Raw genomic sequence first — 21,283 nt, 5'->3', positions numbered from 1 at the left:
TTGATTGAACAGTAACATGGTCCCCAGCTGGTGGCATTGTTAGAATTTCTACCTAAGTCTGGACATAGACCTGCTATCTCGAATGTTAGTGCATTTGAGTAAAACACAAATATGACTGATTAGGTAACGTTGAGTATAATAGAAAATGTGTACAAACAAATGTCAATCATTATTTTGTGTACAATATACAGTACACAGTAAATGTTATTTTGATTAAATGTCTGAATAATTAAGCATGGTGTTTATATGAGGTGAGCCTATTGTTTTGCATCAGGCATTAATACAGTTGAGTGTGACTAGATGAATGTAAAGTCATGATTGTAAAAAAAACTATGGTTGCAAATGCTGTGCAAAAAATATATCAATATTTTGAAAGTGTGATATCAAAGCATATTTAGTTAATAAGTGTGGAGTTGAAAGATGTTTGTGTTACTGTGTATAATGAAGCTAAAATAAAATACCCCCTCATGTTATGTGTACCCCTCATTAACTGCTTCCATTTTCATCTGCCAAACTTAGTTAATATGTGACTCTGTATTTAACATAGGTGCAGGTGCTGTTCCTTTGTCTAATATGACTCTAGACAATAAGCATGGTGGGAATCTTGTAAAGTTGTGTAAGGCACTATTATGATTGCCTACAATTATATGGTTGCATTAATGGATTTACAACACAGTTCTGCAAGTGTTATTACGCACATACTTCTGTTCTTTGCTATTGTTTTTTGTTGTACTTTGAAACAGTGGTTCTGAAACTGCCATGAGATCGAGTACTGTGTGGCTGGTATGTTGACAGGTGCTGATTATTGGTGGTCTAGCTTTGTAAATTAATTGCAGTGATAGTATTTAATGGGGAATATTTGAATTTAAATACATTTTGCAATAGCAGGCATTTATTAAGATCAGTTTGTAAAGTTCCAACATACTAAGAATAGCTGGAATGGGTGCTGAGCCTTAGGACAAAATAGTAAGAGCTGGTGTTTCAAGGTGAATTGGTCAGAGCATGTATGATATATGACAGTATTATGACTAAAGAAAGAGTTTATTATGTAGAGTTACAGACCTTATAAGGCAGAGGGTCATTGGTAACTGTATTTATTATTACATTATTGGAATTACATGACTACTGTGAATGGATAAGGGAGAAGAAGAGAAACTATATGAAGATGAAAAGAAATAATGTATATGCAATATTGATATATTTATAAAGGGAACAGTGTGGTGAAAATTGATAAGAAGATGACTGTAAACTAATGTGACAATGTAAGTTGAATTGTTACAGCACTGGCTGATGACAAGATCAGGTCATTTTTATGGGTCTATATCATGTTATCGAAATCTAAATCCAGCGAACACCTCTTCATTGACCCATTTTAATCGAAACCTCGTGTTCTTGAACTATCATTCCATCAAAAATGTTCCCAAGGTAAGTAACCAGTGCTCCAAAATAATGATCTCATTGAAAACACAAAAATTAAAAAAAACACCCTGATGGAGGCTGCACCTCCACACCCCAACTAAATATACCAACTCCAAGATCGCACTACAGTGGGGAAAAGGACAAATTCCAGATAACAGCCCACTGATTACTTAGCGAGGGAAATTTTTTGATGGAGTGATCATTCGGGGACTTGAGGTTTTGATTAAAATGGGTGGATGAAGAGGTGTTTGCTAGATTTAGACTTCGATAATCTAATATAGACCCACTTTTACAAATAGCCTTGAATATATATTAGTTTTGTTGCAGGCTGATGTTTAGCCATCATTAAATTTGTGTTCCTTTTGAATCAATAAAAATATTTCTTTCAAAAATTTTCTCTACATGCTTGCAAACTATCAGACCACCTCTTTTTTTCTAATACAATTTCACCACCCATTGTTTATGGCAGATTTGAGAACTGACTAGGTGGGGGTATCATTTAGACATCTATAGAGGTAGTTTCTCCCCTACATAATGCCTTTGCTTTCAGCAATCAGCAGTTTAAAGGGGCACCCTCATTCTTGCAGCCTGAGTGTATAACTTCAGCCCTAAGACTGGGGCCAGTTGCATTTAAATGTGAACCCAAATTCTCCGTAGTGCACAGAACCACATGGCATGCTCCTCTTCTTTGGTGTCTCATCATGTATGACATATTACATCACAGAGTTTTTTCTACAAATCCCTACACCTTCATTCATGGCAGCTTGGGTGAGTAGTTTTCCCACAATGCAGGCCTCACTGGCATTTGTACTTCCTTATATGACCCAGTACCTGCTATACTGCATGCACTGCTAGGTGGGTACTCATTGCTTTGGTCTTGACACTGATGGTTGCAGGTACCCACCTCAGCTAAGTACCCAATCATTGCAGCATTCCACACTGAAATCTTTCCCCATATCAGCATGGGTGAGCCACTGATGAATGCACATTTCTTTCTGCCCTATTCCAGGTACTCCAGTACCTGAGCTGCTAATTGAACTTATTGTCTTCTGGGTCACTGACAGGGCTTTATCCCTGTCTACCAAAGGGCCAGGTTTGGTTCAATGAAGAAATTACGGTGGAGATTATTAGCTGAAAGGTTATAGAGCCATTTATGTGGTTTGTGTATATAAAGGATCAGGCAAGTTTACAAACATATAGTCTTCAGAAAACATCAGCCAGTAATGTCACCCACAAAACTATAGCAATGTAGTTCCAAAAATGTGTATGTGTTAGGAAAATAAAATAAGTCATGTAAGTCAAAATGTATATATTTTAATTAGATGTAACAAGACTAAATTAATGGAGAAAATTTTGAGTGAAATATACAATAACAGTGGAAACAATGGATTGCAGGTTAAGTGTAAAGATTCTTGTCTTTAGTGGTTGTGGTAGAAGAGTGTAAGAAAAAGAAGTTTGGAAATAGACTTAAAATTAGCAGATAAAAACAAAACCGAAGCCCCAGACAAAGGATACAGCTCACAGATATAGAACAAAATATCCAAGTAGAAAAGCTGAGCCAAACCACCACGGCTGTAGCAAACACAACTTTATTACAAAAAGTACTGGAAATAAGTAAGCCCTTTCACGATCACACTGACCGCTTCATCAGACTGCTGTTACTAACTTTTTCATCTTATTTAGACACATACTCCTCCAATAAGCAGCTCTACTTAATTAAAATACAATTAACCAATCAATAACATTACTAACTTCTTTTAAAACCTTCAGAATATTCACACTCTATGTGACAGAAACCTTATTACATAAAAATCTAAAATAACATAAATGTTTTGTTTAAAAATACAAAAAAGAATATGATGCTTTGTTCTACTACATTTAGTGTCTAAGTGCCCTTGCTTGGAGGAAGGGTTTTAATGAGACAGCTTCGTTGATCCCTGGTGGTTTATCAGCATTCAGCCTCATAATCCACCTTTGCTCTGCTGCTTCAGTCCTATTTCTTATGTCCCCTCCTCTACCCCCTTCTTCAAGAATCTCTAATACAAGGAATTTAAATGTGTGTTGCACCCCTTCTGTTTCCACGTTTGGCCAAGGCACTCATTTCCTTCTTGTTACTTATATCCCTGACATCTTCTAGTATGTGATCCTTTAATATTCTGTTAGTCTTCCCTGTGTAAAAAACTTTGCAGACTTGGCAGAAACTAAAATATACTATGTTTTTAGTTCTGCAGTTTGCATAACATTTTGCTTGAATCTCAAAATGCAGTTGTGGATGTACAAAGGTAGTGCAGGAATGTATATATTTGCAGGCTGCAGATTTCCTGCATATATAAGTGCCTCGTCTCTGTGAACTGTTCTTCATTCCAGTCCCTTGTGTTTTATAGTATAATTGGCGTTTGAGTGATTTTTTGTTCTTAAAAGAAAAGCTGGGTGTGTCACCCCTCATTCCCTCTTGCTCTTCCACTGCTTTGAGAATGTTCCAATACCTTTTAAAGACTTCACAAAAAATGTTAAACATCACTAGCGAAAGAAATAGGGAATCTAAGTTTATAGTTTTCAGTGCTATTTGTCTTTGTTTCTGAGTCTTCCTGTCATGAAAAGTATGCTTTCCCTTTCTTTCCTCTTTCTTTAAGTAGATCCACTACACACATTTCAAACTCATGCTTGGAATACCCCCTCTCTATAAACTCTTCCCCAAGGGTTTGCAGAGCCGCTGTCAACTGTGTGTCACTATTGTTTAATCTCATCGTTCTTAGAATCTGTCCCCTCATAACATTCTTACCAATATGTTTTGGGTGCATACTGTTTTTATGAAGCAAAGAATTTCTCCTAGTTGGTTTCCTATATAAGCTGGTTTCCAGTCTGTTAATCTCAGACTTCTTGACAAGCACATCCAAAAATTCAATTTCTTCTAATGAAAACTTACAAGTAAACTTCAGGAATGTTGTTGTTGTTGTGTGTAAATATTCTAAGAACAAATCTAGCTCTTGCAAGGAGCCCCCCACAGAAAAAAACATATAATCAACAAAACGGGTATACCATAATAAGTGTTTGCTGTATTCATTGTTTCATAAAAATGATGTATACTCCCATTCAGCTAATGCCAGATTGGAGTAGCTATTGGCACATGCCGTGCACATAGCTATGCCTATCTTCTGAAGGTAGTAGTCATCCCTGAAAACAAATATATTATTCTCCAGGATAATTTCCAGCAAATTACAGATCAAATTCACTTTTCATTGGTGAATACCTGTTTAGTGTTCAATAAATTCCTAATGTTCTCGATACCCCAATGATTCGGAATGACAGTAAACAGAGATGTTATGTCTAGATTCACAAAAAATATTCACAATTGACCGCCATAAACTTATTGTACAATACCTGTAAAAAAGTCTTGGAATCCTTTAGCACATTATCACAGGTTTCAAGCACCGGATATAAACATTTTTCTACATAAATGGATAGTGGTTCTGTTGCCCACCCTTTACTTGAGACTATGGGTCTCATGAGTGGGTTCTCTGCTTCGTTATGTACTTTAGGTAATCCATATATTACTGGAATCAATGGGGTTTCAACATTAAAATATTTAAAAAGTTCCTCTGAAATCAAGTTACTTATAAGTAAGTCAAACACCATGACAGATATATCTATTACAGCCTTCACATCTATTCCAGTTATTCTTTGATATGTAGTCTGGTCATTCAATAACAAATGCATTTGTATGATGTAAAATTCCTTGTCCATAACTATAACACCTCCCCCCTTTATCAGCAGGCCTAATCTCTATGGACTGCATAGATTTTAATTCTGACAACGCATCACATTCATTCCTACTTAAATTAAAATAACAAGCTGTTGTGCCATTTTCAAATATTTCTCTAATTTCTTTATCGCACACTGAAATAAAGGTATCAACCATCGGGTGTATTTTGGGAGTAAAAACACTAGGCTTAGTAAATTTAGGAATTTCATTGCTAACATTCTTAAAAACAGTTTTCAAAGTCAGTGTCCTTCCAAATAGTCTCAATTCCTGCAAAATGTCTACTAAGTTAGTCTTCTGTGCCGGGATAAAGGAAAGTCCTTTACCCAGTAGCAATAGCTGTGCATCAGTCAATGGTATACATGAAAGAATCAAGACCAAACCTTTAAATTCTTGCTTCTGGTTACCCTCTGTTGTATCCCCTCTGTGTTCTGCTGCCGTGGGACATTGCCCTTCCTGCCACGGCTCCTTGACCGCTCTTTTATCGATAGAGCGTCTTTTAGTTGAAATGGTATTATTAGAGTTTCTTTCGTTCCATTTGAGCCCTCAGAAAAAGGATTTGCTTGTTTAGTTTGCGATGCTTTGTCACCTACCTTCTCCATTACCAAGTTCATATTCTGTGTTCTCGTTGTGGAATTCTGTTCAGTAACCGAAATGTAATCCCACCTCCACCTTAAATGCATCCATCACTCCCACTGCAGACCTCACCGCTGTCACACTACCCTCGTACATATCCTGTACCACTCTTACATACTTCACTGACACTCCCGACTTCCTCATACAATACCACAACTCCTCTCTAGGCACCCTGTCATATGCTTTCTCTAAATCCACAAAGACACAATGCAAATCCTTCTGACCTTCTCTGTACTTCTCCATCAACACTCTCAAAGCAAACATCACATCTGTAGTGCTCTTTCCTGGCATGAAACCATACTGCTGATCACTAATCATCACCTCCCTTCTTAACTGTGACTGATCAATTTAATCCCTCTATAGTTACTACAGCTCTGCACATCACCCTTATTCTTAAAAATCGGTACCAAAACACTTTTTCTCCATTCCTCAGGCATCCTCTCACTTTCCAAGATTTCATTAAACAATCTAGTTAAAAACTCCACTGCCATTTCACCTAAACACCTCCATGCTTCCACAGGTATGTCATCTGGACCAACAGCCTTTCTGTTCTTCATCTTCTTCATAGCTATCCTTACTTCCTCCTTGCTAATCCACTGCACTTCATGATTCACTATCCGCACATCATCCAACCTTCTCTCCCTCTCATTCTCTTCATTCATCAGCCCCTCAAAGTACTCTTTCCATCTGCTCAACACACTCTCCTTGCTTGTGAGTATGTTTCCCTCATTATCCTTTATCACCCTTACCTGCTGCACATCTTTACTAGCTCAGTCCCTCTGTCTAGCTAATTGGTACAGGTCCTTTTCTCCCTCCTTAGTGTCCAACCTTTTATACAACTCTTCATATGCCTTATCCTTTGCCACCTCTCTCTTTGCCATGCACCTCATCTCCTTATACTCTTGTCTACTTTCTTCATCTCTCTGACAATCCCACTTCTTCTTCGCCAACCTCTTTCTCTGTATACTCTCCTGTACTTCTTCATTCCACCACCAGGTCTCCTCGTCCTCCTTCCTCTTTCCAGATGTCACACCAAGCACCTTTCTAGCCATCTCTCTTACTAGCTCTGCTGTAGTTACCCAGCTATTTGGTAACTCTTCACTGCCACCCAGTGCCTGTCTAAACTCTTCCCTGAACATCACCTCACAATTACCCTTTTTCAATTTCCACCATTTGATCCTTGGTGCTGCCCTCACACTCATCCTCCTCTTCTTGATCACCAATGTCATCCTACAAACCACTATCCTATGCTGCCTAACTACACTTTCCCCTGCCACCACTTTACAGTCTCCAATCTCCTTCAGACTGGCCCTTCTACATAAGATATAATCCACCTGTGTGCATCTTCCTCCACTCTTGTATGTCACCCTATGCTCCTCCCTCTTGTTAAAATGTGTATTCATCACAGCCATATCCATCCTTTTTGCAAAATCCACTACCATCTTACCTTCTGCATTCCTTTGCTTAACACCATACCTACCCATCACTTCCTCATCCCCTTTGTTCCCTTCACCAACTTGCCCATTGAAATCTGCTCCAATCACCAGTCTCTCACCCTTGGGTACAGTCATCACCACTTCATCCAGCTCACTCCAAAATTTTTCTTTCTCATCCATCGGACACCCAACTTGTGGAGCATATGCACTAACAACATTCATCATTACACCATCAATTTCCAGCTTCATAAACATCACTCAATCCAACACTCTTTTCACCTCCAAAACACTCTTAGCATACTGTTCCTTCAGAATAATGCCTGTGCCATTTCTTCTCCCATCCACACCATGATAAAACAATTTGAACCCGCCTCCGATACACCTAGCCTTGCTCCCCTTCCATCTGGTCTCTTGCACACACAATATACCAACCTTTCTTCGGTCCATCATATCAGCTAGCTCTCTCCCTATAAGAGTCATACTGCCAACATTCAAAGTTCTAACCCTCACTATCACAGTCCTAGCCTTTACCTGCCTTCAGGCATGCCTTCCCCCTCTTCTCCTCCTTTGGCCAACAGTAGCCCAATTTCCACCAGCACCCTGTTGGCTAACAGTACTGGTGGCAGTCGTTGTTAACCCGGGCCTCGACCGATCCGGTATGTATATCTGTACTGTTGTCTGCATGTATGATTTGGCAAAATTTTAAGCCGGATGCCCTTCCTGATGCAACCCTCCCCATTTATCCAGGCTTGGGACCTACACAAAGAAATGCACTGGCTTGTGCATCCCCAGTGGCTGGGTTACATCTTCAAATAATATATGGCTGAAATTCAAAGAATTTCTAGATAAACAGACTTTAATAGTTAACTAAAAACTACTCATCACATTTCTTTTTCTGTTTAAAAAGCTTAGTTTTATAGTACATAATATTGTAAACAGTTATTTTAGTTGTTTATTATTATTCTTTTAGATATGTATATTCATTTTATAATTTTTCTATTATCATATATTAATGTTTTGTTGTTAAATTTTCAATAAAAACAATTGAGAAAAAAGAATACAACTGTCACAAATGGTTGTAGGGAAAATAATGCACACCGAAGATCATATAGTCATACCTATTAGAATCAATAACATTGTGGTAGATGAAAAAGAAAAATTAGATCTGGTTATATAGCTCTAAAATAATAGAAGAGGCAAAAAATATATATATTGTGGTTAAGGTATTTTCCCTTTCACACTGCCAGTGCTGGAAGAAGAACAAACACAGTGGAAAGCATTTTGAACCAAAAATATCTAAGATGAATGGTCATGTATAATAATATGCTGTTTGTGGTAATAGTTTTGTTTTAATCAGATATTTACACAGCAGATAGGGTAAATGCTTTAGTATTTGGAGACGGAATGTTGTCCACCACTACTGAGCAGAAAGTTAAATTTTTAACATATTAATGATTTTTTTGAAGAAATCCATGCATTCTCAAGAGAAAGCAAAAAAGATTAGTAAGTAAGGTCCTCAAAATACAGAACCTTTAGGTGAAAGTTTATTTTATTCCCTAATATCAGAAGTCTACATATAAAAAGAAATAAAAATAGAAACAGGGGTTAGTTAATTACAATATAGATACTGGTGTTTAATGACTGAGAAATAAGAAACATGGTATACATATTAATGGCTTTACATTTGCTAGCCACATAAGAAAAAACGAAAGGATGTAAAATAAAGTTTTAAATATATATATATATATATATATATATATATATATATATATATATACAAACACACACACACACACAAATGCACACACATATACACGTATATATACTGATGTCAAAGTACTTGGAACTTCAGAACTGGGGTAAGAAACCATAAAATATAACTGCCTTTTATTAAGTATCAGAAAAAGAAGAGGTAGCTCGGGTTTAACTGACGTATATAGCCCCCAGATATCCCAAGTACAGAAAAGAAAAAACTAATAGATTACTTTTCTGGCATTTTATGCATTGTCAACTGTATAAATGTATGAAACTTTAATCTTTAAGGAAGTGGCTGCTTCTAAATAAGAAGGTTGCTGCCTATCTAGAATCTTTTCCCACATCTGTTAATCAACTCATAAATTATTGGTGTCTATTTTTCCTACAGAGGAAAATTTTTACTAGATCTTATCTAACAGAAAAAGTGCCTTAACATTAGTTGATCATCTTCACATGAAACTAATGCAGAATACAGCACAAAGGATGAGAAATATTGTGATATTATTAAATTGAACTGTCAGGGTCACAGTGAACAGATTTTTTTTCAGATAGCCAGGAGCTGATGACAAGGATGTAATCAGAACTTTCTGATTTGTGCACCAGGTTCTGAGGGCATTATACCCTGTGATGATGTGATGTATAGCCAGCTTTGCCAGGAGAAGTAGGGCAGTGGATGTGTAACATATGTCAGCATAACTAGCTGGAGTTTTGTAAAGAATTATATATCATTTGTATAGCAAACTGGTTTGTACATGTGCTTGTGCTGAAAATGTATTTTTAAAGCTGCTTGTGTTAAAAATGTACCAACAGTGGTTCTTGTTGGAGAGAAAAGAAATACACCTGTGTGTCAGACTGTATTGTAACTGTTGAAATGAATATATTGTGACACAGGATACTGGGAGAGAAGAGTTTAATCTCAGTCCAGCTTACTCTGAAAGATAGTATGAAATTAAATTACCTGGTTTAAGCCAAAAATATTCCATCTTACAGTTCTGATTGCAACCAGAGAAAACAATGTCTGTGAAAACCAGGACTAGGAATCCTATTGTATTATTCTTAGGGGTGAACTAATTGCTACCCTGGAAGGGTGGAAGTTTTGAAATTGTTTTATATCTTTCAGATGCTATAACACATCTCAGCAAAGCTCTACCTGTGTGTACAATAACACATATGTGCTAAATTCTGTTTCAGTTTCTAGGAAAGGGGGTAGTGTGGAAACCAGAGTGAGATGACCAGATGTATGTGATGGCATCCTGTAATCCAGCACTGAAATGATGTTTTAATACTAGATGAGACAGAAGTCTCAGAGCAGTCTGTTTTTGAAACCTGAAAAAGAAGGAAGACCGCTCGCCCACTTCATCTTGGCTTACATTACTAAGTAACCAGGGAATACTATTTTTTTAGATCGGTCAGGAAAATATAATGAGATTAGTTAAGTACTGTTTTCTGTAACTGTGTGAATCTATCCATCAGTGTTACTTTTAATATTTCCTGTGACTTGAAACTCTGGTGTTTATTGTAAATAAATATATACATTATTTTCATGCTCTTTTATTATTTATTATTAAATATATTTAAACTTTTCATTTTGGCTGGTCTTTTAGATAATATTTTAACCTATGAATACTTATATTCATTGGGTGACACTGTGGCCACTCCTGAAACCCTTGCTGCATTGGTCAAACACTACCATTTTATTAGTATTAATTTTACTCAGTATAACTGAGTACCCTTGTAACAGCCTTAGACTAGCTGGCTTTGGAGTGTTATGTGGCAGTATCTACCTTACAGTCTGGGCAGAGGGGGGTCATAGTTAGAAAATGTGTGACAACCTTTCCCAGGTGTGTGTGTGTGTGTGTGTGTGTGTGTGTGTGTGTGTGTGTGTGTGTGTGTGTGTGTGTGTGTGTGTGTGTGTGTGTGTGTGTGTGTATGTGTGTGTATGTCTGTGTGAAAATCAAATCTCAAAGAGTGTGTGTGTGTTAGCTACTTGGAGCAGGGACACAGAGCACTGGTTTCGCAGAGAGGGTGGTGGAGGACTTGGCTTAGAACACTCAACGGAGGACTCAACTCTACAGCTGTGTCAATGGGGAGTCTTATTTGGGGCCTGGAGAAATAGAGGGAAACCCAGCCCCCAGGATTGAGTGTGTTCCTTGTGTGCTCTTAAGGAAAACAGTGCTTGGTGCAGAGAGCTGTATCTGGAAATACTGTGTGTATCTATTTTTGTTCCAAGTGAACTTCCCTCACTGGTGCCAGTAGTGTGGATTGAAGCTCCTTTATTACTGGCTCAGAGCAAGGGCATCTCATACCCCTCCTTTAACAATCCACCTGACATCTGGAATCTGGAATATTTTATACGTGAACACCTAAGGAAGCATCATATGGATTGAAATTCTCAAACTAAAAATGTTAAACTAGAAACCTGTAATCTGACAAGCAAACAGTGCAATAATTTCTAGAGGCAAAATTTGAGCACAATAGAAAAAAAATCAACCTGCACCATTCCAAGAATACAAACCATTCAAAAAAAAAACAAAGCACGTAGGTGATTGAAACAAACTCTCCCTCTACACACTGCAAGGCAACCAGGTAAATATTAAAATTTTTCTTGAATGGTGACAATCATTTATATCCTGGGAAGCTCTACACAATCTATTGCCAACCACACAAAAACAGCTAGAACAGTGGGAGTTTTTAAGAAATGTTGTAAAATCTGGTTATTCCTTTTCTGTAAACTGCAGGTGGATTTATAGGTTTATAGGTTCATTGGTACTTACTAGGCTATTCATCTGTAAAGGTCTTACAAAGCCTAGCCTTACATTCCTATCAAAGTTTTTACTCTTATATTTTGCAAGTAAATAACCCACATATGAGTCAGACAATGATATACTTGTGGGACATTTACATGTTTTTCCTATCCACAAGGGACAGGAGTGTTAAATCAAGAATGAATTTGAAGTTACCCACCCATTTATCCAAATTATATTTGAATACAGTAAGAGAATGATTTTATATTATGTAAAATGGAAGATGGTTCTACAGCATTATAATTCCTTCCACACATTTAGACCAACTACTACACAGACAGGGACTCAAGGTGGAGGTGTCTCTATTTACATCAAAAATACATATACCTCAAGGCTGGTCAAACAGGACAATGCACTTGAGCTGCTCCATGTTCAACTCACGACAGGCAAAATCCAATATCACTTCCTTGCCAGCTAAAGGTCCCCCTCTATGGCCTAGGAAACTCATACCATGTTTTTAAACTTATTAAAACCACTAACCATTCAACCCAATACCATATTCACTGATTACTTTAATTACCCCAATATTAAGTGGGACTCCTATATGACACCAAATGTACAGGCACAGAGATTCCTGGATTTGGTAAACACAAACTCACTGAACCAGATAGTAAATACACCAACCAGGGGTACAGCCATACTGGATCGGGTCCTCACTAATATGGGCGAGTGCTGCCTACTACTGTAATGTCTTCCCTGGTAAGGTCAGACCACAAAATGGTCTCCTTTGAAATAAAAATAAAACCTGAACCCCCATCTAAACCTGGAATATTCAGGAACTACTCTAAGGCTAACCTCCTTCTATTAAGTGATAATCTGGCAAAATTTCAAACCCCTATAAACCCTGAGAACACTACTGCATATGCAGAACTGTTCACAGAAACCCTGTATAAGCATGTTAATATCTGTACAGTGGTTGCTGTACCCACCAGGAAGAAGTAGAGAACTAACTCAAAACATAAGCCACCCTAGTGGAATCACAAAATTGATAGGATGTATAACAGAAGGAAGAAATCATGGCAAAAATTAGGAGGTGCAGCACCCAGCAGGATAAAAGCAGTCTCATCAAACTAAACAAACATTTCAGAGGACAAATAAAGTCCACCAAAGCCAAATAGAGTCCAACCAGAATCTCAAAAGCACTACACAGTTGTGTGCAGAGTTCATTGTAAATGGAGCCACCAATACTGAGCCAGAAGATATAGAAAACCTACTGGCCAATAAATGTAGCTCCAACATTACCCCTCTCTTCCCCTCAACCTTCTCCCAGGAAATACCATCAAATATAACTCCCCCTGTTATCACTAGGGAACAGGTCGTTAATGCTCTCTCTAAGGCCAAGAACACTGCATCAATAGGCCCAGACAACATCCCAGGATGCCTTCAAAATAGCATGTAGCATGACCTATTAGGGCCTCTGGAATTGCTATTTAACTATAGCCTCCAAACAGGCTGTGTGCCTCATGGATGGAGAACAGCAACAGTCATCCCACTGCACAAAGGTGGGCCATCTACAGACCCTGGAAACTCCAGACTATAATTCTCACTAGTCTTTTATGTAAAGCCAGGGAAGGAGTTATCATGGAAAGGATCAATAGTGATATAGTAAACCTCCAGACACTGGACCCAACCCAGTTTGGTTTTGTCAAGGGCAGATCATGCCTACTCAACCTGGTGGACTTCTTTGAGGAGGTCACTAAAGCAATGGATGAGGGCAAAATGGTTCACACTGCCTACCTTGACCTGGCCAGGTCTATATTAAATTAGCAAAAATTTTCTTCAGCGAACACTCACATGAGCAAAAACGCTGGGAATCAAAAGGGTGTTTGTGGGGTCATGGTACAGTGAGGAGTGGGATATTTGCCCTTTCCTCCCTGTAGTGCGATCTCAGAGTTGGAATATACAGTTAGCGGGTGGTGTGGGGGGCAGAGCCTCCCACAATAAGAAGTTCAATTTCCAGAATTTTTGAGCTTTCGCTGAAGAAAACTTTCGATAATCTAATACAGACCAGACCTGGCCAAAGCATTTGACATAATACCTCACTTGGGCATTGTTGACAAACTCAAGAGGTTAGGTACATACTCGTATATCACCTGGTGGAGAGCCAACTGGCTCACAGACAGGAACCAGAAAGTTAGAATTGGGGAGGCCACCTCTATAAAGAGGCCAGTCACAAGTGGTGTCCCTCAGGGATCAGTCCTTGGACCGCTCCTTTTTGGCATTTATTTCTCTGAAGTCAAGGCCAATGTCAGTGGTCTCTGGCTAACTAAAGTTGCAGATAATTGCAAATTAGGAGCTATCATTGAATCCCACACTGACACAAATGTTCTCCAGAATGGGCAGACACAGACAAACAACTGATGTCAGAGCCATGGACTAAAACTAAATGCCAATAAATGCATAATAGTATCATTTGGGAAGTCATCCACCCCTTTTACTATCATATTGACAAAACAACCCTTAGAGGTGACTTAGTAGTCAGGGACTTAGGGACACACAAAGATAGTAATCTAGTCATTCTATGTTGCGAAAATTATGAACAATAATACCCCAGTAATACCACATATTATAGGTATTGAGTGGCTCTATACCTATTTATGTCAATATTCTGGACTTGGGAATGATCGGATTCTTATAATCAGGACCCTGATAGAAATGGTTCTGAATAATAATTTTATCATTTTTGATCAACAATTGTTTAGACAGCGCAAAGGGGTGGCAATGGAGGCAGCGTGTGCCCCCATATTTGCCAATATCGTATTGGCATATTGGGAAAATAAATATGTAGTTAACTCTTGCTTTTCACAATATTGGTCCCTGTATGGGCAGTACCTGGATGATATTATTATCTTTTGGACCAGTACCAATGAGCAATTAGATGAGTTATTTTGACTATATCAGTAATTCTACAGATTTTTTGGAGTTTACTATGACAACAGGTATGGAATTTGTGAATTATCTAGACACCACCATCTCAAAGGCTAGAACAAAGGGTGTATTTAACTCTATTATATATAGAAAACCTACCTATTCCAATACTTTACTACATTTTAACAGTTGGAACCCTCTACATCAAAAAAGTCTTTAGTTAAAGGCCAATGGTCAGCTAGAATGGTGTCAAATATGGATGAATTTTTAGTACAAAGTGAAGTAATTAGAAATATGCTGGCTAGAAGAGGGTACCCTGATCTGTTCTTGGATAATATTTTGAGTGAAGTGGTACAAAAAAATAATTAGTGGATATTACATCCCACTTTTAGGAACCAATAGAGACACACTAGTGAACAGTATTACCAATAGGAACTTGGAGGACTATAGCAGAGGGATGGTTTTGACATACAATAAACAGTTTGCTGACATTAGCACTATTATTAAGAAAAACTGGAATGTATTCGGGATTGATCCTGAGTACTGCAAAATCATGGGGGTGGGCCCACGTATTGCATATAAAAAGAATGTCGATTTTAAGAACATACTGGAAAGAGGTACCCTAAACAATATGGGAAGATGAGCAAATATGGTCATTGCTCACAGTGTAAATTCATCTTGGAATTGGGTGAGGTTTAGCTGGCCAATTATGGGACAATAAAGCTTTATAAAAGATACAACTGTAGTAGTAAGGGTGTCGTATAGTTGGCCCTAGGTCAAAAATGTACATGTTTTTATACAGGGAAAACTAAGAATTGTCTTAGAAACAGAGTGTATCAGCATTATTATGACATACACAAAAAAAGAGTCTAAAAATGGTTTAGCAGGACATATTTTAAAACATGTTGATAATTTTTTGAAGTTTATAATAACAGATCATGTTGAAGCAGGACAGAGAGGGGGCCTGATTGAAGATTATTTAGAGGCAAAGGAACTTAAGTGACAGCTTCGGACTCATGCCACAGCATATCCGGGACTAAATGAAACCTTATCTATTAGCTCCATACTTATATTAAAAGCTAATTTTGTATTATGAAATTTTACTATAATATATATATATATATATATATATATATATATATATATATATATATATATATATATATATTTATTATTTTACTAAAATAAAGGTCGACAGGATTATAGTGGGTGCATATATATTTTTCTGTGTGCAGGATTGTTATTGGTTATTCTGAAGAAGTCCTTCCCCTGAATTTACCAATCTTCCATGCAGGACTAGCTTAGTCCTGCACAGAAGTGGCCATTTAGGAGCAGGATGGTAGCGCGCCATGCATATTAATAAGGCATGCTGCCTGAGCTCCTAATCTTACACTGAGCGTGTAAGAGTGCAGGGGGTATGTCTGAGAACAGAGCTCTCAGAATATACACACCCCTGCAATGAAGACCAGCAGAAAGGACTAAGAAATGAGCAAGACTGCTCATAAGTGTCGGCATATCCCCACCAACAGCCCCCCTCATGTACAACAGCAAGTAATTACAAATAAAATGAACAAACCCTTATTTTATTTTAAACTCCAATTAAAGCTAACCATAGCTGCGCGGGTGTGCCCATCACTTAGCTTTGGTTAATGCAGCTTAAATGGCTGAAGAGGATAACAAGGAAGATAGATGCAAACAAAGCAGCATAGCAATTGTGTAGTGGGCAGAGCATTCGCCTTACGAGGAGGCATTCCCGGTTCGAGTCCCACTGCAGCACATTCCATTTTCCATGGAAAGCACATTATGGCCAATATTTTTGTTGCATAACCTGCTAAATAACATATATTTGTGAACTGGAGTACTGCATTTAATGCAAATGTAAGGCGTCGGTGTCATAATGCATAAAGCACTAGTAAGCAAGTTTAAACACCAATAAGCAGTAGTAAGCATATTTAAGCAGTAGTAAGTGAGTTCAAGCCAGTTTGCATGGGGGTAAGCAATGCCTACACTGGTAAAGCAATTTAGAAGCTAGCTGATTATAAGAAACTGTAACCAGAAGTTAGCAGTGCTTACCTCTGTTCAAACCTGTGCAAACCTGCTTACAACTGTTCAAAAGTGCCTTAATCACTCTGTATCCAATGGCCCTTGTTCTGCCCAGCAACAAAATAAACAGCCTCTGAAAGGCTCAGACCCAGGACCCTGCACACCATAGCCAAAGTGATTTATCACTACGCCATGTCAGACATACATAATTCTGATGTTTTCACAAACATATCATCCAGCCCAGTCATTCAACAGTATAGGGAGTATATTCCAACCTGTAGATGTAAGTGTGTGTGTATATATATATATATATATATATATATATATATATATATATATATATTAATATCTACATAGAAAAAACATTCTATATATGTAGATATAGATATAATATAGAAATATAAATGCATACAAATGCATACATCTATATATCTACATCTATATGCCTGTATATACAGCAAGTTATATACATGTAAGCAGAGATATATATCTACATAGGTATATATGGACATACATCTGTAGATAACAATGGGAACATAAAAAATATATGTCCACATGCACTATTAATGGGGTTGAGAGGCCCCAAACAACATACGTCTTGTACGAATAGGTAAACCCCCACAGCCAAACATGTCTGCCCTACAATACACTACCAACTGTTGCAGATCACATAACCAGGCCCTAACATGACATGGGCACAAGATGTTAACAGTACTCCATCCCACGTGTATGGTGTCAGGCTGGTATTGGTAACATATCATGCAATACAGTCTGGCTCCCATAGGGAATGTACAATGTGGAAGCTATCAACATCCCTAGGATACATATACACAGACACATATATGCAGATACAGATACACACACACACACACACACACATATATATATATATATATATATATATATATATATATATATATATATATGTAACAACACATACACAAGCAGAGATATGTATAGTAAGATACATATGTAGAAGGTGCACACAATATGGAACAGCCACTATGCCTACAGTTAACACCTTAACAACTGGAAACTATATGAGCCACCCATACAAATGACAATCGTTGCCTGCAACATATACCCACAGAGAGGTCAAAGGATGTAACACCACACACAGGTTTGCATAACTGGGAAAGCTTTATTTGTGTACTATTAGAGTTGTATATGCCATGTCATATAGCTGTGTAGACACTAACATCCATACAAGCAGAGTAATGCAACTGTGAAACAGTTATACTAATACAGTAGTCTGGAAAGTTATACAAATGTTGCTGTCCAGGCTGAGGCCTTCAAGTAGTACAATAGTGCAGACAGACTGGGTCACAAGATATCAAACAATCCACAGTAAGTAATGCAGCTGTATAGTTTAGCTGCCTCTATCTACACTCTATATACAATTCCTAAGGGGTAAAGACCTCAGCTGACACAATGGGATGTAACTGTTACATAACAAGGCATAACTGACACCATCACAAGCACACTGACAAACAGAACAGTCGGTATGGCAGGAGGTGGTAGGCCTGCATTTACCCAAGGTGGATTGTATGGTAATGTACATCCAGATACATTAAGGCAGCTTACACATGGTGTGCATGGGAGGTCACATCTGCATTAAACATGTGCACCATTCACTACTGACAGACATTCTAAGGACATCATAGTACAGTACCGCTGCTAGCATGTAATGCTCCTGTGGACTACAGCAGAGATATTGGCCAATATATGTGGACAGTCTGACACACTCTGGACAGTCCAGAGGTATACACAGAACCCCTTAGTGCAAGACATGTGGACCAAGCCTGACAATGTGGATGTTCACAGCCATGTAGATGGGTGTAACACATAACTACTGGTATACATATGCCCCCATAGGTTATGCATTCACACACCCCTGTCTGTCCTGACACATGATAACTGCTGGTATAGAGATACCATGGCCACATACTACCCACTAGATATTACCATACATATGTACAGCATCCCACTGCTCTGTCTGACATGCATGAGTGTTATGGTGGCCCAGCAGCAGTACATCTGGCAAGTATCCGGACATGACATCCCACTGGGTAAGTACACTAAGCTGATAGACAGGTAACAAAGCACTCTGCAGGCTACATGCAGACTGGCTCAAAACTGGCCTACATTTCCTATAAGAGAATGCACATGTACCAGCATTTATAGCAGGCTCTACAGGCATGTCACAGCACAGAGTATGATACACCTGTGTGAAAGTGCATAACCGCAACCAATGTGAACACAGCCACAGCCACATATAAGCTAGCATAACCCTACATATACTGGGCCACTACACAGTGTGGTCTGAAGACTAGCTGTGGTATGGTACATGTGTGTGTATGGCCCTACAAACATGTAAGCCGATAGGGTAACATACAGTGGAGCAGCATGTAGCATCAGATAGAACAGGACCAAGAACAATGACATCTACCACAGTCTGTGCACAGGCCAAAGTACATATTAACAATACACACAGTGTTGACAATCAACATGAGTACGCAGACCTCAGTACAGCACATACAACCACAGAATTTCCAGGTTATGTCATAGACTATAACCCATAATATGCATAACATATGTAGCAGTCTGATATCTCACTGGCTTGTTATCAGATATGATGACACTAATTATGGTGTATAGCACATATGCACCTCTGACTGCATGACATATATACAAAGGTTGACAGAGTTGTGGCTGAAGGCACATACACAGGGCCAATATTGACATGTTGCTGTGATACCCTCATACATTTACTGTAGTAACAGGGTTTGTTGCATCATATGTCCTATGAGGGGTATGAAGTCTGTAACTCTCACTGCTGTCACCATCTACAGACTGCAATCCTCACACTACCTTCTGCAGTTCACAGATAGGTGCTCTGTGGGTAACACATGAAACAAAAGACACCACACACTGCCCAGTCTGCAGAGGACCCTACAGATGGGGGTTTCCTCATAAACATAGCACTGACTTGGCAGCCATTACAACATGTAAGACAGCCATAGCCACATACACCCTGTTAAACCAAAAATGCTCCAAATGCAGTATAGCAGCACTTACAGTCTGTAGTCAAGTCAAGCACATCCCACTCCTGTGTGTTGCCCTGTTTCCACAGTGTATGTTGTTAGAGGTAGATCCTCAATCCATCTGAGATGCTGTTTGCCAAACAACGGATCAAGTTCCTGCTCATAGTGAATGTAAAGACCCAACACCAACATGATGTTCCTAGATATTGGAGTGTGTTTCCATGAAATTGGCTATGGGAATATTACCACAGCTGTTCCACATCCAATCAGCGAGAGGAGGGCTGCAATTCATGCAGAGGCCATCAGCTGATCATGAGCAACACTTAAAATACACATGCTGCTGCCTAAACAAAGCAGGTGCAAGTCTCCACATCCACCAGAGAGGGAGTGAGAGAGGCAGAGAGAGGCAAAGAAAAGTCAGGGAGGGCTGGGAGAGTAAAACATAAACATGTTTGTGTGACACACCTACCAGTACAGGGTATCAAATCGCTGATGACTATGTAGTGCTATCACATGTCTATGGAGTTAGTGGATGCACCATATAAGTTACATGTTGAGGAGCCCTCAAAACGTATATGTGATGGTGAGTGACATCTGCAACAGGGATATGGTAGCTATACAGTAGGTGTAATACACTTGCCTGTCTGCATGAACAGGTGCCAGCGTCAACACAGCCACACTCTCACAGGGGCACACACACATTGACACACATGGCAGGGCCAGGAATACAGCTCATCTCTACTGAGATTGCCACAACACATTACTGTGCAGGTATCACAGGCACCACAGGGGTCATACGGAGGATATATGGGCAAAGCATATGTGGAGGTGTCTGACATCAGACAGCATGCTTCAGTATGCCAATGGGGGTTGTAGTGAGTGTGAATGTGGTCATACGCATCATAGAGCACACACACACAGACACAGGGTGCCAGTACTGACATGCATGAGTGCATTGCTTCACGGGTGTGTAGTGGTCGAATGTGCAAGATGGCTATACAAAGCTAGGTTATGGGTATACCTTGGCATCAGGCCACATGGCAATGGTCTGCATTGTGGCTCGGGGTGTAGTGTCTGGAATTGACCACACAGGTGGGTATTGTATTCACCATCCAGTCACCTGGGTGACTATTGCATGTGGCCAATGCTGTGCATTGCTTGCCATGTATGTGTTCCTTAGTCCATGACATGGACGGTGTCTGGGATGTGCACACCTCCCACATGCATGTTACAGTGACATGTGGAACTGTACCTGGGGTGTCTGGCCCATGTATTGTACACAGATTGTTATCATCAGATGTGCCAGTCCTGGCCTCATGTGGTGGGAACTGTTAATGGATGGCAGGTTGATCCAGCACCTACATTGATAGCATGATACCGGTATTCCCTAGTGTCAGTGGCATCTGTCCATACAGGGCATGGTATGTCCTTTGTGGGTCACATTTGATGGCACCACAGGTGTTGCAGGTGTCCGGTGGGGAACATGGGGAAGGTGCACTGTCAGCATGTATGTGCCTA

This window comes from Protopterus annectens, chromosome 11.part0, assembly GCF_019279795.1.
Source record: "Protopterus annectens isolate FY-2018-M chromosome 11.part0, PAN1.0, whole genome shotgun sequence".
NCBI classification, from domain to species: domain Eukaryota; kingdom Metazoa; phylum Chordata; order Ceratodontiformes; family Protopteridae; genus Protopterus; species Protopterus annectens.
This window is presented reverse-complemented; position numbering follows the sequence as displayed.